Source organism: Protopterus annectens, chromosome 3.part1 (genome assembly GCF_019279795.1).
Source record: "Protopterus annectens isolate FY-2018-M chromosome 3.part1, PAN1.0, whole genome shotgun sequence".
Lineage (NCBI taxonomy): Eukaryota > Metazoa > Chordata > Ceratodontiformes > Protopteridae > Protopterus > Protopterus annectens.
In genome coordinates this window covers 799911919-799932140 of record NC_056732.1, presented here as the reverse complement: position 1 = coordinate 799932140, position 20222 = coordinate 799911919, and positions in this window count along the sequence as shown.

Genomic DNA, 20222 nt, shown 5'->3' with positions numbered 1-20222 from the left:
CTGGGGATGCAGTCTTGCTTTTAGACGCCGCACACCACAGCAGTTTCCTACCGACGTCTTTGCCTTTGCGGATGATGACATGCACCTAGATGTCTGCCTCTGGGACTGCTGTGCTTAGTAATCTTGGTAGCATGTTCTGTAAATGCGTCATGCTGTAGTGTGTTAGGGTAGTTAGGTGTATGTTCGACTCCCAGCCCTGCCAAGTGTGTGTGTGTGTGTGTGTGTGTGTGTGTGTGTTTCCAGCTGCACGACAACAGTACATTGCTTTTACAGTATTCACTCTCCATAACATCCGTGCGGTGTCTTTGCCTTTGATGCTGCTGTGTGTAGGCTAGACATGTGCCTGTGTGAATCATGTGATCCACTGATCACGGTAGCACGTTTTGTAACTGCATAATGCTGTTGTGTGGTACAGTGCTTACGTTTATGTTCTGCTCCCTACCCTGCCACATGTGTGTGTGTGTGTGTGTGTGTGTGTGTGTGTGTGTGTGTGTGTGTGTGTATGTATATATCTATCTACATATAAATATATATATATATATATATATATATATATATATATATATATATGTATGTATATATATATATATATATATATATATATATATATATATATATATATATATATATAGATATATAAAATGTATATTGTATATAGATATGTATGTTGGGATTATCACTCTTGACTGTGCTGCATTGTCTGTACGTGAGCACCTTGGATGTATGTACATCTGCTATGGCTCTGTGATAGTGCACATACTGTGTGCTGTAGTGATCGTGGGTTATACATGTGTAGTGACCGGTTATTGTGTTGCTGGGTATTACACGGGCATTGGAAACAATGTTAGTGCAGCACCTTTGACTGGTCGTATGCAGATCTCGGTAACAGTCAGCAGTGGTTATTACATTGGAGTGTGAGTATGGCCCATATCCATCTGTAGTAACTGTCAATTCTATGCACCTCAGGTTAACATTACAGATGCAAGTTTATCCACAGGTTGTGGTACAGATCCCAGGACTGTATGTGTAGACATTGACAGGTGCAGGACCGGGTTGTGTTGGATGCATGGAGGGGTGTCCATGGCCAGTAATGGGGATCTCTACAGCCTGGCAGATACGGTCTGTGACTGTCCCACAACCTCCTGTATATGGCTGACACATGCTGTACCTGTGTATATGCAGACACACACACTTACCACAAACAGCTACGGCTATCACATACACACACCCATTGCACCACCATTGGGACATGCAAATAACCGTTGTCCCTCACACACACACACCTACGTGTACATTGGATGGCTCTATGACAGCTCTGGACATGTTAACACCACACCCTGTGCATATGATGTCACCTGTGCCACCACCTGTGATGTGTAACACTGATGCAGGATCTGACTAACCTGGTGCTGCTGCACACGGTGGCTTTATTCCACTGTATTGATGTTAGCATGCTGTTACCACACAGTGTGTTACTTCCAGGTGTACATCAGCAGGCATGATGCATTGCAGCTATGACCATCACTGTAGCATAGTTTACAGCACTGTTACTTCTGATGATGTATTCTCCATCCATGTGCCATTTCACTGATGTGTGTAGTATTGGCAGCATTTGTGTCTGTGTGTGCTGTACGTGTGTGATGTGTGTAGTACACATGTATACATACAAACGTATACACGACATTACACGGGCTTCACCATTCGTACACTAGCTTACTCGTTCTTCCACACTCCACACGCGCACACGGGCTAACACGCGTGCACACATGCTTACTCAGGCTTACTGGCACGCACGGGCACAGACACACTGTGGGCAGGTTTGCAGGTCACATCGGTGGTATCCTGGCATACGCCGTCAGTATCCTGACATTCCCTAGGATAGCTCATGACACGCCTCTTTCACTGAGTACTGACAGCACACATGTGATACTGCTCCGGTGAGGTTACAGTGTTTTATACATACACACTCATGTTGTCACCTATCTTCTACTCTAATAGTCCCCTTAACCTACACTACACTGTAGAGGCTCGGCCCATATGGCATTACATGTTGTGATTCACTATCCTCAGCCTCACTTGCCTCACATTGCCTACAAATGCTTCGTTACATCTCTGACAGAGCGCTTCCACACATAAGTACCAGTACGCAGTAGCCATGTTGTCTCCAGCTTGCCATTCATCTGCATGGCGTACTAGCATCTAACTAAACCTACATTTTGTATGTATATTATCCATATGTCTTGTTTTGAAGCGCAGTGTGTTCTCGTGGTGCTGCGCTACGCTTCCACACCAGGGATCGGGGGAGGACAACTACTGGTTTATTGATATCCAATGGACAAAGCCACCACTGGCCTTGGACTTGGACATTGGCATGCTTCTTCTACTGTATTCATACTGTATTTGCAGCTCTCAATGCTCCATTTAGCAACGTGCAAAACGTTAGTCGCATAACATCCGGGTACATTTCTGTACATAACTCTGCTCTTGCACGGACAGCTTACTGTTTCATGTATTGCGTAATTACATCATTTGCATTGCTTACACATACAAATGGGGTATGTTGCAAATCCCAACATTGTCCGTGCAATGTTCGTGTTACGGGCGGTCTTGCACGCCCCTACGGGTGTCTGCTGAATAGCCTGGCAGTCATCTTTCCTTGCTGTACTCTCACTAAATCCATACACGCCGGAGACTTCGTGTATCATGGCCTAGGCTTTGCTGTGTGCTATGTCTATTTGTGGTGTATGCATGGCTGTGGGTATGTCCCACTGTCATCACTGGTAAAGGTGACGCCCTATAGGTACTTCCTGTAGACTGCTGTGTCATTTGACATGTCAGCACATACCTGCGGACATTACTGAACTTCCTACTGCAGCACTTTTCATACCTTCTGAGTTATCTTGCTGTCGATAATGCTGTTTCCTCAGACATGTATCTGTTTCTGATCATACCTATCAACCTCCTAGTGCAAAACATCTGTACAAAGCCTAACATGATTGGGGGACAGATAGGGGAAGATTCTACATATTGCTCTTACAAATGTAGATAGTTGACAGTATTATAGGTTATGCATTAGTTTGACCTTTCTGAATGATTTCGGGTCTTAAACACATATGTTTATCATTATTTAATGATGTCAGTTCTCAGGTATTTGGCAGACAGGTACAGATTGTGAGAGGAACACACCACACATATGAGGCATACATCTGCACATTCATACAGTTGCAAGGTATGTTTCTGGTACTGGACATCAATTTTCTTACGCCAATACACACAATACATGGCACCATCACAGGCCAGTTGCCATTACATTCCTATTGCAGGACACACCCACCCACAGGGTTATATTCCTCACACAGGCCAACAGGTGCTTATCCACACTAATTATTCAATCATGTACCATATGTGTACGCTGGTATTTGCAATTTCCGTCAGTGGCAGAGCTCACGTACGAGTATGGGGGACTGGACACTGTATCGGTGACACTGCATGACACCCTGAGGGACACATGTCTTTTGAGTCTAATAACCTTCCACATTGACTTTCACAGGCCATACGTTGTAATTCACATTTGTGGAAAAACATGCTTATGACTTGTACATGTTTTGTCATTTGTCCTGACGTCTTTCTTCTCACCTGTCCACCTAGTATCACTAGTTCTGTACATTTCATTAGGACGGGTTACCTTCATACCTCGCACCTGTACACATTATGGGTATACGCCCTGGGGTTTGACCTATGATTCTGTTACATTTGTCATGATAATGTGCCTTTCTGGTAGATTGCTGGCAAGCCATGACAGACTGTGCGGTTAGGTAATCATGACTGACATTTCTATTTCATGATTACTAACTCTCATAACATTCGTATTCCTGACTACGCAATTATTCTATCAACATTCTGACTTTGTCTGGGATATATTTAATATAGTCCCTATTTGTCTGTCGTGTACTATGCCTTAGTCCAGCTGTCTTATTCTGACATTCTGGTAGGTATGGTTACCATCTTGGTCGTACGCATGTCCATCCATGATAATCACCTACATGACACTGATATAGGTCCCTACGTCTTCCCCTAATGGTTTACACAATATCCAGTAGATGGATTGCACTTTTTTGGAGAGTATAGGCGTGTGCTATACCCACATAGGTATATTGATCACTCCCATGGGGCGTACCTAATAGATCTGTGCCAACCAACACCTTGGCCCAATTCTGCATACCCATGATTCCCATACCTGACACACCTCCACAGTACCCATGAGACATGTTTAATGTGAGCGATAATAAAGTATGAGGACACTTCCGAGCACTCCCCACTCTGCAGATATCAGCTCGTACGTCATACATTCAATTGACCCATGTGTTATTACCCTTGCACCTGCTACTGTTGCATGTACACCTATATCGTAGTTGCAGGTGTGACTTCTTTTGCATCAATGACGGTTCGCACTTCATACAGGATCAATTTTTGGGGTCCTGCAAAGGACACCTATATTCATGTTTAATGTGTAGAACTTGCAGGCCCTGTCACACTGGTACTTTCCGGGCAATGGTTTGGAAACCATCAGTGTATTCTCCTTTCATGCATGTCTGTCTGTCTATCCATATTAGCTATACCGTGACCTATTTATGTACATGTGTTAAATGTACAGGGACATATGTTTGTTGTGTATATATCTATTCATGTATCGTGTGTGTATAGATATATATATATATATATATGTACATATATACATATGTCTGTACATTCCTCATCTCATAATTTGCTTTGGATTATGTCTGTGGATATATGTGTATATATATCTCCATATCATACCTTTCAACTGTACCGATTTCCGCTGCATGTACAGCTGTTTGCCTCTTATCTTTGGTCCATTTTTCATAACCTTGTGTCTATCTGGCAAGTTAGTGGCATATCATTAAAGACTGACGTTGGTAAATAATGACAAACATTTCAGGTTATGACTTCATACCCTTCTGAGAATCCATGCTAGTGACACACCTGTTATTCTATCCACTTTCTATGTTTGTTAGGGCAATATCTGGGGATTGTCCCTATTTGTACCAGTTGCTGTCAAGGCTTTGTCCAGTTTTGTACTTTACGGGGTTAACAGGTAGGAGCCATGTACATAGAACGTGGGGAAAATACCATTCATTTTCTATTCTGTGAGCGGATTACACACGCTTGCATATCCTTATTGTGGGTTACATATGTTTCATGCTGCATTGTTAATCACTCCGAGGATATGCAGAACACCAAGGCATATAGTCCAGCCACATACAGGTCTTTGATTGGCAGGGTGTTCATGTAGTGATCTGGGTTTAGGCTTGTCCACCTGGTGAACGGAACTTCCCTGGCTGAGGTCAAATGTCAGATGAAGCATATGGACAGGGATTATCTCCCTATTTTGAATTTTTACCTGTGTTTATAGACACAGGTGTTTGTGCACCTGTCAGCAGCTTATTCTGTTGGCATTACATATTCTGGGTGGGGTTGTTACAGTCCATAATCCACGGTGAGGGGTGTTCCCATTCACATTTGACTATTACCTGTATACAGTCATACGGGGTTTATTATTTTTGGACATGAAGTGACTACAGGTATGCAGTTGTACATTACACAAGTGTGAAGGGCTGTTCCTGTAAATATGTACGGACCATACCTCTCAACCTCTTAGAGCACTGAACCTGTGCAAAACCTACATGATTGGGGGGGGCAATTAGGGACACATTTTAACGATTGCTCTTACAAGCTTAGAACATTGATAGAATGCTAGGTTTTGCATTAGCATGACTTTTCTGCAGGTTGTGGAGTCTTATACTCAGGATATTTCTCATTATTTAGTGACGTCAATCCTCAGCTATTTACCACACTGGTGCAGATTGTCGGAGGCACACACCAACACTATGGGGCGAACCTGTGGTCATTCTTAGTGTTGCCACCTTTTTGACTGCCCAAAGTGGGACATGTTCTGTAGAGATGTCAGATTTTCCAGGACAAAACATACCTACAGCCATGCATAGTACAGAACTTTAACCTTTTTTGTACATATAATAGCTTATTCTAGTAACATTTGAATTGCTTATGCTACTTCACATAACATATTGAGGATTCATATATAAAATAACTGTTTTATGTGACTATTAAAGTAAATTAGGAAATAACATTGTCCTAAACTCTCAGGACATTTGCTATGTCTTGATTTTTTTCACAGGGCACAACTGCCTACAGAGGGACTGTTACTCACAAAGTGGGACAGGTGGTGACCCTAGTCATTCTGCGAATATCCGGACAGTTGAGTGGACCTCTGTAATACGCTGTTGTGTTCTGGCACAGCAGTAGCTCAGCAATTAAAGACTGCAGTCAGAACGTGCTGACAGACAGTTGGGTTTCAGACTTCATACTCCAGACATTAATGCCAATGTGCAAACTGTTATTCTATCAAATTCTATGTTTCTAAGAGCTATCTTTACAGATTGTCCCTATGTTTGGACCTTTGTCTCACTTATATTCACGGCTCTGTCCAGATATCTTGCTCACACAGGTTGACAGGTATAGTCAGTCATGACTGCACACAGTCAGTGTCCCTCACACTTGATCAGGGTTGACCTGTTTATGTCAGTGTCTTCCTCACCCTCATGCTGTTTTCCACTTTGCAAACGTGTGCATTATATTCTCCCTCCTATTCATGTCTGGACACGTGTGTCACGGGAAGGTATTTTATCCTGGGTGGTAGGTTATGCATGCCCACTTAGGGCTGGACAGTGTCATGGACCTCCATTGCACATTCTGACTTGTGTCCAGATATCTACTGGATTGGACATCATGTCGTCATACCCATTCTACTATTTACACAAGTTGGTCATCCCATGAGGGATATCCCAAAAATTGGACTAGACCAAAACAAGTTAGATAACGAAGATTTTTGTGGCTTCACGAAAACGTGCAGGGGGTTTTACATGCAGGGGATACATGGTTTGCAATCCTGATACTGCCTAGGGTGACAATACCTACTACATATACATAAGGGTCACTGTGTGTAGCTGTTTCTGCAACAAACCAGTGGACCAAGTACGGCTGGATTTGGTGGACGTTCTGGTATGGTGGCAGGTTGTGTGTTGTGGAGGGTATGCTGGGTAGGCTATTATGCATCCAGGTGTGTTGCATTTGTTATGGCCAGTTCCATCAGGACCTATCTGTGGGTATGTGACGGTGCCGTATCTATACATTTGTCTCGCATATTTCCATATTCATATGTTTGTGGGATTGTGTTCTACACTATGGCCTGTCTGCTTGTCTTGCAGCTGTTTCTACATGAGGTTGTGTTTCTTTCCACTTCACCCACTGCCCCCTCATACACCTCCGGTTCACCTTTTCTGCATATGACACAGTATTGCCTTTGAGGAATTTACCATTAAACACCCACCCCTCACATGCAAATTCCTCACACCCCATAGAGCACTACTTTGGTTGTTGGCCCATGACACGGCCAGAGTTACACATTGACTACCCTACATGTGTCGGGTACCTTTATGGTTGTGTGGACTACCCTTCCATGTTTGCTTTTCCACATGCTATACCTCACGCACATAGGTACACACCCATACTTCACTTTCATTACTTGGTTGGTGTATCCGGGTACTACCCGTTCGACTGTGTCACATACACGTTTGGATTATACAGCTGCCTTCTGTATTTTGCCAGTCTGTTGTGCTCATTGGTAGGATGGCACCTTTTCCTATGTCCAAGCTATTCCTTACACATGTCCGACTGTTGTGGACAATGCCTACCCACAGTCGACGGTTGTGTTTCCACCTTTTCAATTGGCCACAGTTTGACATAGGGTTACCACCTGTCCCACTTTGCGAGGGACAGTCCCTCTTTGGGCAGTTGTGTCCTGACATGTAATTGTAAACATGGCAAATGTCCTGAGATTTTAGGACAAACTTATTTCTTATATTTTATGTGATAGTTGCATTAAACAGTTATTCTGTATCTGAAATACCTGACTGTTATGAGAAACAGAATAAGCAACTAAAATGCTACAAGAATACGCTTTTCTGTAGGCAAAACAGTTACAGTCTGTCCTTTGTACTGGCCATGGGTATGTGTCGGCCTGTAAAATCTGATGTCTGTACCAAACATGTCCCACTTTGGCCATTTGTAAAGGTGGCAACCCTACTGTGACAGTTGTGGTGAACACAGCATATTTTACAGGCCGACACATACCCATGGTCAGTTCGGCAGATAGAACTTACAATTCTTGCCTATATCTAAGCTTATTCTTGTAGCATTTCGGTATCTTATTCTGTTTGTTATGACATTTATGTAATATACGTCCAGTGAAATATGTTTAATGCAACTATTACATGACGTCTACGGAAGAATTATGTCCTATATTCTCTGGGCATTTACCAGTTTTACATGTTTGTGTCAGGACACATCTGCCCACAGAGGGACTGTCGCTCGCAAAGTGGGACAGGTGGTAATCTTGGTCGACGGTACGGATCATACTGTTCCTTTCGGCCTACATGTGTCCGTATTGTTATGGCTGTTTATATGCTCCTTCTGTTTCGTTTACATACGTATGCTATTTCCTATCACATTTGGTATGTGAAATACGGACATACCTTTTGTATGTGACTATTACATGGCTTGTGGGATATGATTCAGACATACAGTCACTGCATATATCTACAGTTCTCCTCGTGTATTTTGTTATGGACACATCTGCACAGCTATGTTACCACCCTCACATTATGGGTCGGCTGGTGACCCTCTCCGTTGGACTGGATGTACCTACTGGTGGCGCGCTAACATATGATACGTTTCACTTCCACATGGTATAGCTATCAACACTATGTTGGACTACGGGCACACGGTTTTCATGTCATTTGTTCATGGGTAGGGACCCTTTATTCCCTACCGTGCATTTGTGTTTGATTCTTCATTTTCTGTTCGCAGGGACTCTGCTTTGCATACGTTTCAGTCTCCACGTACACTGATAGGTACGATTACTATTGCTGGCGGAATATAATATTCAGCAGTTTAGGTTGCTCCTCGACAGCCGACATTGACATGCCTCCCTGCGCAACTTCGATACGCCCCTTGAACTCGCACACGTTTCCTATGCACGTGGCTGTGGCAGCTGCGCTCCTTCATTAATATGCATATGGCGCGACTACTCCATATATATGCCGTACGGCCGGCGCAAGCCTTACACCGGACTTGCGCAGAGCTTCATGAATCCCAGGTGTGGTGTATGGTGTGTCTAACTTCATGATTTTAACTTTCATAGTTTTGGAGTTTCAGTTTTCTGCAGATTCGACTTTATAGTCTTGATATACTGAAATTCAATGTTTCAGTATTTCAAAATTATGAAGTGAATCCACAAATAAACATATATAAATATAACAGCTGACATAAGACAGGAATTGACTGCTGAGTCTATATGATTAATGCAGCTAGTACTTCAAAGATGCCATACTGTCCCACAAAGTATTAGGCCACCTCAACTCTCACCATTGCCACTATCCATATTGACCTAAGACATCCATCCCCAAAAGCGTTATTTTTATTAGTCAATATTTCAGTCAAGAATTCAATTCTATACATCCACCATCCTCTCAGTAAAATAAAAGTCACCCATCTGCTCTTTGTATCTTCTGCTTTCTAATTAGCCAATATTTTTCCTTCTTAACTCAATGCATTTGCACTTCTGTCTAAAGGTGTTATTTACTAATACTGTTTACTCATTTCCTTGTGACAGATTCATAGAGTCATAGATTCATAGACTGGTACTAGGCTATTAGCCCTAGAGCCTATACAAGCCTATCCATAACAATTCCCTGACTATTTCTTCCCAGAAAATTTATTTCCCTGGTCCCCTGTCTAGCAGGGTGACTGATGTGATCCCCAGGGTGAATTTCCTATCTCCCATCCAATCATCAAGGTTCCTTTCGAAAAGAGTCAAAGAGGCGCTCAGCTTGACATGTATGGGCAGTCTATTCCAGAGTATGGGGAGTCTCTGGGTCAGGAACCTATCCCTCCAGCATGTTTTATTCATTGTGATGACCAGGTTTAGATCTCTGGAGCATGTGGCTCTGAGGAACTGGGATTTCTTTAAGTGTAGCATGCCCAACAGCTCTGGGTTTGACATGGCCTTGTATGTTAAGCAGAGATCACCTCTGAGTAGGCGATATATGACAGAGTATAGCTGGAGTTTTTTTAGATGGTCAGCATAGGGCATCTGCTTTAGGCCTGTGATTCTTTTAGTGGGGTATTTCTGTGGCCTTTCCAGTTGTTGCAGATGTCTTGTGAGGTAAAAACCAAATAGGGGAGTGTACTCTATAATGGGTCTAATGAGGGATGAGTACAGTTGGACAATGACCTCCTTTTTTCTGGATGAAAACCCTTAGTGATGAGGTGTACCACATAGAAGGATTTCCTGACTGTTGTGGCAATGTGGTTATTGAAGATGAAACCAATGTCCACCTGTGTCCCTAAGTCCCTTATCACACTTTCAGTGTTTAGTGTACTGCCACTTATGTGGTAATTCATGGGTACATTTTTTTTTACCAAAGGGGATAACTATACATTTCTTGCCATTTAGCTTGATCCCATGGCTCTGGCACCAAGCATCTGTTTCAGTAAGGCCCTTTTGTAGCATATCCACATCACTCGGGGATTCAATAATGGCTCCCAGTTTGCAGTCATCCCTTAGTGCTGGCCTGTACTTCAGAGAAGTAGATGCTAAACAAGAGCTTTCCCAGGACTGAACCCTGAGGTACTCCACTTGTCACTTGTCTGGAGCTGGATTTTGAGTTGGCTACTTTTACAGCGTGGGTTCTGTCAGTAAGCCAGTTGGCAGCCCATCGAGTGATGTAAGGCTTAATGCCCATCTTAGTAAGTTTATCTATGATTCCAAAGTGGGGGATGGTGTCGAAGGCCATGGCGAGGTCCAGATAGGCTGTGTGGACTGCCTTACCCTTGTCCACAGTTCTGGAGACTGATTCAAAAAGTCAATCAAGTTGAGGAGACAAGATCAGCCCTTTACGAAACCAAACTGGGTGGGGTCCAGTGTTTGAAGGTTGCCAATGTCTTTGTTTATAAGTTCCATGATAATGTGTTCCATGGCTTTGCAGATCTGGCTTGTCAGACTGATGGGATGATAGTTCCTGGGATCCAAGATGGATCCCCCATTGTGGAGTGGGATAACTGTAGCTGTGCACCACTCATTGTGCACGAGGCCTGAGGTGAGGCTATGATTAAAAATGACACTTAGATGAGGTGCCAGTTCATTTTTTAGTTCATGTAGTACACAGGCTGGGATGTCATCTGGTCCCATGGATGCTGTATTCTTAGCTTTGGAGAGTGTGTTTTTTACCTGTGTGGCATGATTACTGGAATTTGGAAATCTTTTTGCATTGAGATTGGGGAGTTTAGGTGGGTGACAGGGGGGTGAAGCTGGCATTGAACTGATCTGCCAGGATATGGCAATATCCTTGGGATCAGTATATTTAATGCCATTCTGTTGTAGCTCAGAGCAAATCTGAGCAATGACATTTAGATACTTGACATAACTATTGAATGCCTTGTGGTTGTCCTTGGAATCTTTAGCAATTTTATTTTCGTAACTAGCTTTGGAGGATTTTATGAGGGATCTCAGCTTCTTACTGAGGCTGGTAAGGGAGTATTTTGCATCCTGGGATTTTCCTCTTTTCTGCAACAGTTTCTTCCTTCTGTTGTATAGTTTGTTTATGGCAGGGGACCACCAGATTGGCTTCCTTTTTTTTGGAGGAGAGTATCTTGGTTCTGTTTGGAATGGCACGATTCATGCATGAGTGGATGTTCTCATACAGTGCCTTAGTGTAGGATTCAGCAGTCAAACTTTCACTTCCCATCTGCAAGGGTGTCATGAAGTTTGTCATTTCTGACTTGAGTAGCATGAAGTTGGCTTTGGAGAAGATTTTTATGGCAGTTTCCTTGCTGGGTGGGGGTGGGGGTGGGATATGGACATCAAGGATGATTAGCTTATGGTCAGACCTGACCAACGAGGGGATGACCACTGGTGTGGAGCATCAATCTCCCATGTTGGTAATGACCAGGTCTAGGATATTTGAGCCCCTGGTGGGACTATGATTAGCTGATCCAGGGCATTGGAATTTATGAATTCCAAGAACCGTTGGGCAATGGTGTTGGTACCCGAGTAGTTTTCCCAATTAATGGCAGGGTAGTTGAAATCACCCAGTATTAGGGTGTTTGGTTGTATCTTAATATTTTCCAGTATGTTTAGAAAGGTGTAGTGAGAATCTTGGGGCATGTTGGGGGATCTGTAGCAAGCTACAATTTGGATTGCAGTCTTACCTAGTGTTGGTCGCACCTGTAGAATTTCAGATACATTGTGTTGGGCAGCTAGCCTGGAGTTGTGAATATCCTTGGTGAATATGGTAACCTGATGAAGCGCACCTGAGTGTGCGTGAAAGCGCTCGTTTCATATTAAACTTTTTTACTTTTCGTGGTGGTTCCTTGCAGTTTTTATTCATCTGAATATGGACACTCCTCCACTTTTAGTGCTTCGGTCCTGGTTTGGTAGCCAAAAAGTATGGTAAGAGTTGTAGCCTGGTATTGCAGGGGTCCTCTCTGGAGCCATGAACCAGGTCTCAGTTACTGCACAGATATCGATGTTCTCCATTTTTAGGAGTGCCTTGAGAGAGTGTATTTTGAGATTTAGACTTTGAGAATTGAGTAGCATTACCTTCAGATTTTGCATGCTTATATCTGTTATGGTGGTGGTTCTGTCCTTTGAGCCTTGCCTAAAAAAGGCACTATAGATGTGGCAAGAGCCTTGGCCAGTAACCTGAATCCCAGGGTGACAGGTGCAGACCATCTCTGGCAAAGCATCGTGGTCTGTTGATCATGTTTTCCCAGGCAGACAGATACTGGATCCCCTTTGAATGACACCAGAAACTTAGCCAATTGTTGAAATCAATAATTTTTTCCTTATACTGTGGTATCATTCTGCGCGAAGGCAGGATGCTACTCAGGGCTAGGGTCATACCTGCTTGGGCCACATGATCTAAGATCTCTTCCATGTCTCTTTTCATGTAGCCCAGGGAGGTACGTCTCAAGTCATTCACTCCAACATGGACAATGACAGAGTTGTATTTGTACTTTTTGTGGAGTGACTTGACTGCATGCGTTATGTGGCAGATCCTAGCACCCGACAGGCAACTAACAGTAATTTTCTCCTTGTTCAGCCTGGTGAGTGGGACATCAGTGTGCCTGACTATAGAGTCTCCTATGACTAAAGTGCTGGGTACATTGTCTTGCCTTAGGGGCTGTTGTTTGGTGGCACACTGGTGTTTTGAGATATGTGTCATTTTGGTTGTGAATGGTGTTTGTTTGCATTTCAGCTTGGAGGTCCTTGTTGCTTGTGCAGGTTAATGTTAAGGGCCTCTGCATAAGTGGGTTTAGTGTTACTATGTGTGGATGTTGGTGGCATGAGTTTTGAAGGGCTATGTGTTGCTTGAGGTGTAGTGCAGGTGTTAACCTTCTTCTTATACTGTGGTATCATTCTGCGCGAAGGCAGGATGCTACTCAGGGCTAGGGTCATACCTGCTTGGGCCACATGATCTAAGATCTCTTCCATGTCTCTTTTCATGTAGCCCAGGGAGGTACGTCTCAAGTCATTCACTCCAACATGGACAATGACAGAGTTGTATTTGTACTTTTTGTGGAGTGACTTGACTGCATGCGTTATGTGGCAGATCCTAGCACCCGACAGGCAACTAACAGTAATTTTCTCCTTGTTCAGCCTGGTGAGTGGGACATCAGTGTGCCTGACTATAGAGTCTCCTATGACTAAAGTGCTGGGTACATTGTCTTGCCTTAGGGGCTGTTGTTTGGTGGCACACTGGTGTTTTGAGATATGTGTCATTTTGGTTGTGAATGGTGTTTGTTTGCATTTCAGCTTTGGAGGTCCTTGTTGCTTGTGCAGGTTAATGTTAAGGGCCTCTGCATAAGTGGGTTTAGTGTTACTATGTGTGGATGTTGGTGGCATGAGTTTTGAAGGGCTATGTGTTGCTTGAGGTGTAGTGCAGGTGTTAACCTTCTCCTCTTGACTGTCTAGAACTATCTTGGCAGGAGAAAGCTTTGCTTGCAGTTTGGCTATGTAAGTGCATCTCTCGCAGGTTGTAGTGTTGGGTGGTGGGAGGAGAGGGTTGTCTGTGTACATGAGGCAATTGCTGCATTGTCCCAGTATGCCCAGATCCACCAGGTGGACAGGAGAAATCATCGGAAGCTGACCCCTGGACATGCTTGGTTCTGTGTTTCTTTTGTAAAGTGCAAGAGCTGTTTTTCCTTACCTTGGCAAGGTAGTTTGCAATTATGGGCTGTTTAGTACCTATGATTAACTTCTCCTTATTAACAAGGAGAGATGAGTGCTTGTATCAGTTTAAGGCTTCCTAGTGCTTTCCAGCAGGTTTTAGAACAAGTGCTAGTCACAGGGATTCAGATTTTAGTGCTATTACTGAAAAACCAGCTAGTTCCAAGGAAAAATTTGAAGAGTACACTTTCTGGCACCGGGAATAGATTAAAGTGCTACACTAATAAGCTAATAAAAGTGCAGGAGAGCAGAGAACTAGCAGATCTAAGGGAAAAAAAATTGAAGAGCACTGCTCAAAAGCTTACAAAAATCCTGGATACAGCAAATCTGTATCTGGGCTACACTTGTTTCAGGAAAGGTAGGAAACATTTTTTTTTTTTTTAGTAAAAAGTGAAGAGGCAGAAGATAATGGGCCTTTGCTAAGTTCTCACTATTAACAGTAGAATGAGCTGATGAAATGTGACTGGGGTTGGGGGGGTGTCCAGTATCGACTTTATACCAGAGGCGGGTAACTCAAAGCCACCAAGACAGAAGACCACAACAAGAACTGGGAGGGTGGGTGGAGAAAAAAAACAACAGTTGTACAGATTACAGAGATATTAAACAGTGATGACAATAAATGAGAACAAACACTTATCTTTTTTCAATATCACAGCTGTCAGTAGGTCAGTCTCTTTGCAGCAGGCTGAGCAATAGGTATATCCGATTTAAAACACTAGCTATTTAAGACACAGAACAGGAATCAGTCCAATTATCCATACAATAACAGCTCCAGGAGTTCCTGGGCCAGATACAGCCAGTTCTGCAATCTTTCCCTCACTAAGACAACAGTTTGGCTTCTAGACAAAGGATCTTACTACAAACTGAGGTCAACACTAAGATATTCAGCTATATTACACAACAAGAAGGATAGTGAGACAACTGCATATGTCTTCTCTTCCAATCCTATACTAACCATAGATGCTCTTTTCTTTATATATTGACATTCCTCTTCCTAAAATATCTCAGGAGCTGTACACAGTATTCCAAGATGCCCAACCAGTGTCCTGAACTAAGGATGTGTACCTTTCATATACTGTATTCCAAGAAGCCTAACTAGTGTCCTGAACTCAGAGTGCATACCTTCCTATACTTTCAGTCAGCCATCTCCAGTGTGCTCCACTATATTTTGTTTAACATGGCTACTGCTCACTTAAGAAGCTTTTCTAGACAAGATCAGGATGACTATAAACTGCTTGTCTAGTGCCAAGATCTATGATGGCACACAGGGCCTATGGTCCTTTTAAACTAGACAATTATAGCAGTAACCCAGTGATGGCCTATTTGGGAGTAAGTGACCTGAAATACTGTACCCAGAGGGATATACAGAGTGACATGGTGGTGTCAGAGGCAGGAAAGTCACTGGTCTTGAGCTGTAGCTTGCTTTCACCATGAAAAAAGTGCCTAGATGCCAGGACAAGATTATTAGCTTTAACAATTTACTAAGAAACTGGTTTCATTTTAAAATGATCTAGTATGTATGCAGGCCTGGGATAACCTGGTAGATAAGACTTTCTGTTTTTTGTCATGAAAGGCTGATACGTTTCATTCTAGAGCTTCTGTATATTGGCTAAAGCCTTTGCTGTACCCATATATATGTATATATGTATATATATATATATATATATATATATATATATATATATATATATATATATATATATATATATATATTTTTTTTTTTTTTTGGGGGGGGGCAGTCTTCCTACTGACTGATTCTAAATAGAAAATTCAAACTCAAATTCAGAAAACAGTAAGGTGTTTAAAGTATTTAGTCCTAGGAATTTAAGCAGAAAAATGCCTGAGCCTGAAGCACTCTTGTAACTTGAACATACTGATACCTATGTAGATACTGAGACAAGGTTTCAGAGCAATGGCACCACTCTCTCTGTATCAGGTTTTTCCATCTAGTATGTCTTCAGGCCCTTGGGTAACTATGGGGTGTATCTATATTTAGCAGAAATGCCATCACCTTACATAAAATTACCCATAGCACTAACTTAGAGCTCCTGTAAATCCAAATCACCCCTAACAAATTCAACTATTGCGTAATTTCTGGCTACAGATTTTCATCAATGTCCCTCAAAGATCATGGCAATTGCATTAATATCATTGAGGTGTTAAATATACCAAATGCCTTCTTGCTAGTGGCACTTCAATTATCCAAACATTGACTGGCACACACGCACCTATGAAGATGGATATGCTCAGCATTTTCTAGACATTTTTTAATATCAATCCAGTGGAGCAAATTGCAAAACTACCTTGTAAAGAATCTGCTGTCTAGTGCTGTCAGGTCTAGCGGTATCATTGTACCACAAAAATGAGGCAATCTTTTGTGATGTCACAAGAGAAAAGCTACTTCAATTTGTAGAAGAGTTAAGCAAAATTCCCAGCAATCTAACTGGAAATGGACACAACTGATAAGATTGATGTTGTTATCCTCTATTTTTTACCAGCAACAAAACAGCTACCTAGAAAAGTCTGTACCTGCTCACCCTAAATATAAAACTAAATTTAGAAATAAACATCTGTAGCTAAACTCACAGTAACAAACTGTATAACAAAAGAGGAAAATTAATGAAAAGTTGTAAGAAATCCACATCCCCTAGTTTAAGTTTCAATGAGATATGCCAACAAGGAACTTACGAGCAGTATTGGAAAATGTAAAACAGAGTACCAATTTAAGGTCACTAAAAATACCAAAGAAAATTACACAAATATAGTCAATATATTAGTAGACACATTTAGTGCAGTCTTTACCCCATCTACCCATATTATTCCCTCAGCTATCCCTAAAAGCATATTTTCTCCTGTAGTTAACATGAAACAAGTCTTAGACTTCCTGAAAAAGCCAAATATATCATCTCTATGGGACTAGACAACATGCTTGGCTGCATTCTCATCAGTGACATGCATATACTATCCAAGATTCAACTTTGGCCTATGCAAAGGGTTTGTTCCTGCTGACTGGAGATCAGCTACTGTGAGTCATGTACATATGGGTGGCCTTTCTTAAGTCTCATGTAATCATTGGCCTATCAGCCTCACTAGTCTTATATGCAAAGCCATGGAACATATCGTTGTCGAACTCATATATGCAGGCATAGTCAAGTTAACTGATCTAGGGTACACTCAGTTTGGTTTTGTGTGGGGCATATACTTTTTTTCGAAAGATTACAGAGGCTATGGGCCATAATTAGTCTGATTACACTGCATATCTTGATCTGGCCAAGTATTTTGACATTATCTTCCATGCTGGTCTTTTTGAAAATAAATAAAGTTAATGTAAACCCCTGCACTGTCTGCTGGATTGCAAACTGTGTATATACCAGACAGTCACCAGGTTGTGAAAGTTGGTATAACAGTGATCAGGGCTGGACACTCTCCTGCACAGTATTCAAGCCAATATCTGAAAAGGTTGGTTGTCCAAGTTTGTTTATGACTGAGAGATGGACTATTCACAGAAGGCACCCCAGCCAGGAATTGAAATGGAAAACCTCTTGTTGTGAGATGAAAACACTAATCTCTGTGTCACCCTTCTTTGTATCAAAGCATCCTGTAAATGTTATAAGAAAAGCATAATGGCTTAATTTAAGCTCTTTATACCAATATTATTTACAGATAAGTAATACTGTTGGTTTCTTCATCATCCCAAGGAATATTTATATGTACTCTTCTTTTCACGTCTCAGCTTCTGTCTCGTAATTCTAACTTTACCCCCATCTCTCCATCAAGCTGCTTCATCATCTTTGTCCTTTTCTCACATCAGAGAACACAAGAAATCAGGGTGGGCTGTCTACCTTCTCCAAAATACTTGTTACTAGTGTTGTACCCAGGGTTCAGTCCTTGGGTCACTCCTGTTTTGCATTTACTTCTCAGAGGTCAAGACTACTATTAAGGGTTTATGACTAACTAGGTTTGCAGAAGTATGTAAACTTGGTGCTCTTATAAACTCCACAGAGGACACTAAGATCCCCAAGATTTCCTTTCCCTAAACCAATAGCTGGTATCAAAACCATGCAGTAAAACAGAATACCAAGAATGTATAGAAGTACCCTTCAGCAATCAGTAGGTTGCTTGTAACTATCATATTGGAGCACCCCCTTAAAAACTGATCCAGTAGCTAGACACTTGGGAACCTATGTAGACAATGAACCTTTGACCACCACTTTTTCACTATTGTAAGAAAGTGCAGTGTTACTATGAGTATGGCATCCAGCTCCAAGGATGTGATCATTCCCCTGTAATCCACACTCATTAGTGCAATCATTGAGTATGACACCCCCTTCAGTATGTACTTGCCCAAGCATTTGCCATAACTCAAACACCCACAATGCTTTTTTACTAAGAAAATCAAGGGCCTAAATCATAAAAGACTATGCAGATCTTCTCAAAGCCTTGTCTCTCTTTTCACTGTCATACAGGCTGCTGAGGGGTAACTCTGTCTTGTGAACAGTGACTGTCACATCTACTGCACATTCACAAGTCCAGTGGAGGCATAAATACTTGCTCAACAGATCTAAATCTCTTTTGCAACATAAACAGAACATCTTGGGGATAGCTATGTATAACAGAGAGTACCACTTCTTTGGAATTGTCTTCCACTCTACATAAAACAAAGTAGTTGCTTACAGCATTCAAACATAATCTGGATGAATGGTTGGGTAACTTTAAATTCACCCCTGGTTTATCACCCTTGTTCTTCATGGATAGGGGCAGCATGTAAATGTTCTACTGTCCTCTGGGTTATTTGTACTTAAAATATAACACTGAAAATTTTGGTAACATCTTTTATGATGCCCACCAAGGGTGGTATTACTTAGAAAGACTCACTGAAACTCCTTATGTGAAGAATGCGTAGGGTCTGAATGCCAGCCTTCTTCTGCAGCAACAGTTGTAAGCACTGCACAAACGTATGATCTTATAGGATCATAGGATCATAGGAGGTTACTAGGCTAATGGCCCTGAGGCCTTTACAAGATTAGCCAAGAGTTTATCACCCAAAAAAGAAACATCAGTCAGCACCTGTCAGTGAGGGCTACATTTGGAACCCCTGGGATAAATGTGTGGTTTCTCATCCACTCATCAATGTTGCACTTGAAGAGGGTCAGTGAGGTACTTTGCATGGCATGTATGGAAAGTCTATTGCAGAGACGGAGCAGCATCTGGCAGACAAACCTGTCTCTCCAGCAGTTTTTTTTTTTTATGTCGCATATTAGATTTAGGCCTTTTGAGTGGGTAATGTTTGAGGAGTTAGACTTACGGATATGGAGCATCTCTAATAGGGTAGGGTCCAAAATTGCCTTGTAGGTGAGACACAGATTACCTCTGAGCAATCTGTATGATACAGAGTAGAGTGATAGTGATTTGAGTCTGTCCACATAGGACAGGTGCTGTAGGCCATGTATTCTCTTTGTGAGGTATTTCTGTTGGCTTTCCAGTTGGTGCAGGTGTTTGAAGAGGTACATACCAAGCATGGTGTTATACTCGATTATTGGTAGAATGAGGATAATGTCTTCTAGAGTACTCACTTTGTTTAGAGGGGATCCAAGGGCTTTTTCTTATGTCTGGTTATGCTATACCAGTTGATCTGTGTTTCAAGATATTGAGGGTTTCAAGATATAGCATTAAAAAAAACATCACTGGCCCTGGTGCACTCCTAACCTACTCTAGGGTAGATGCTCTACAGAATGCTGACATGACAGAGACAGCAGTAGAATAAGAATTGCTGTTGATAATCATATGGCCAAGGGAGGCTTAACTAAAATTGAGACCTGCAACAGAGTAAAGA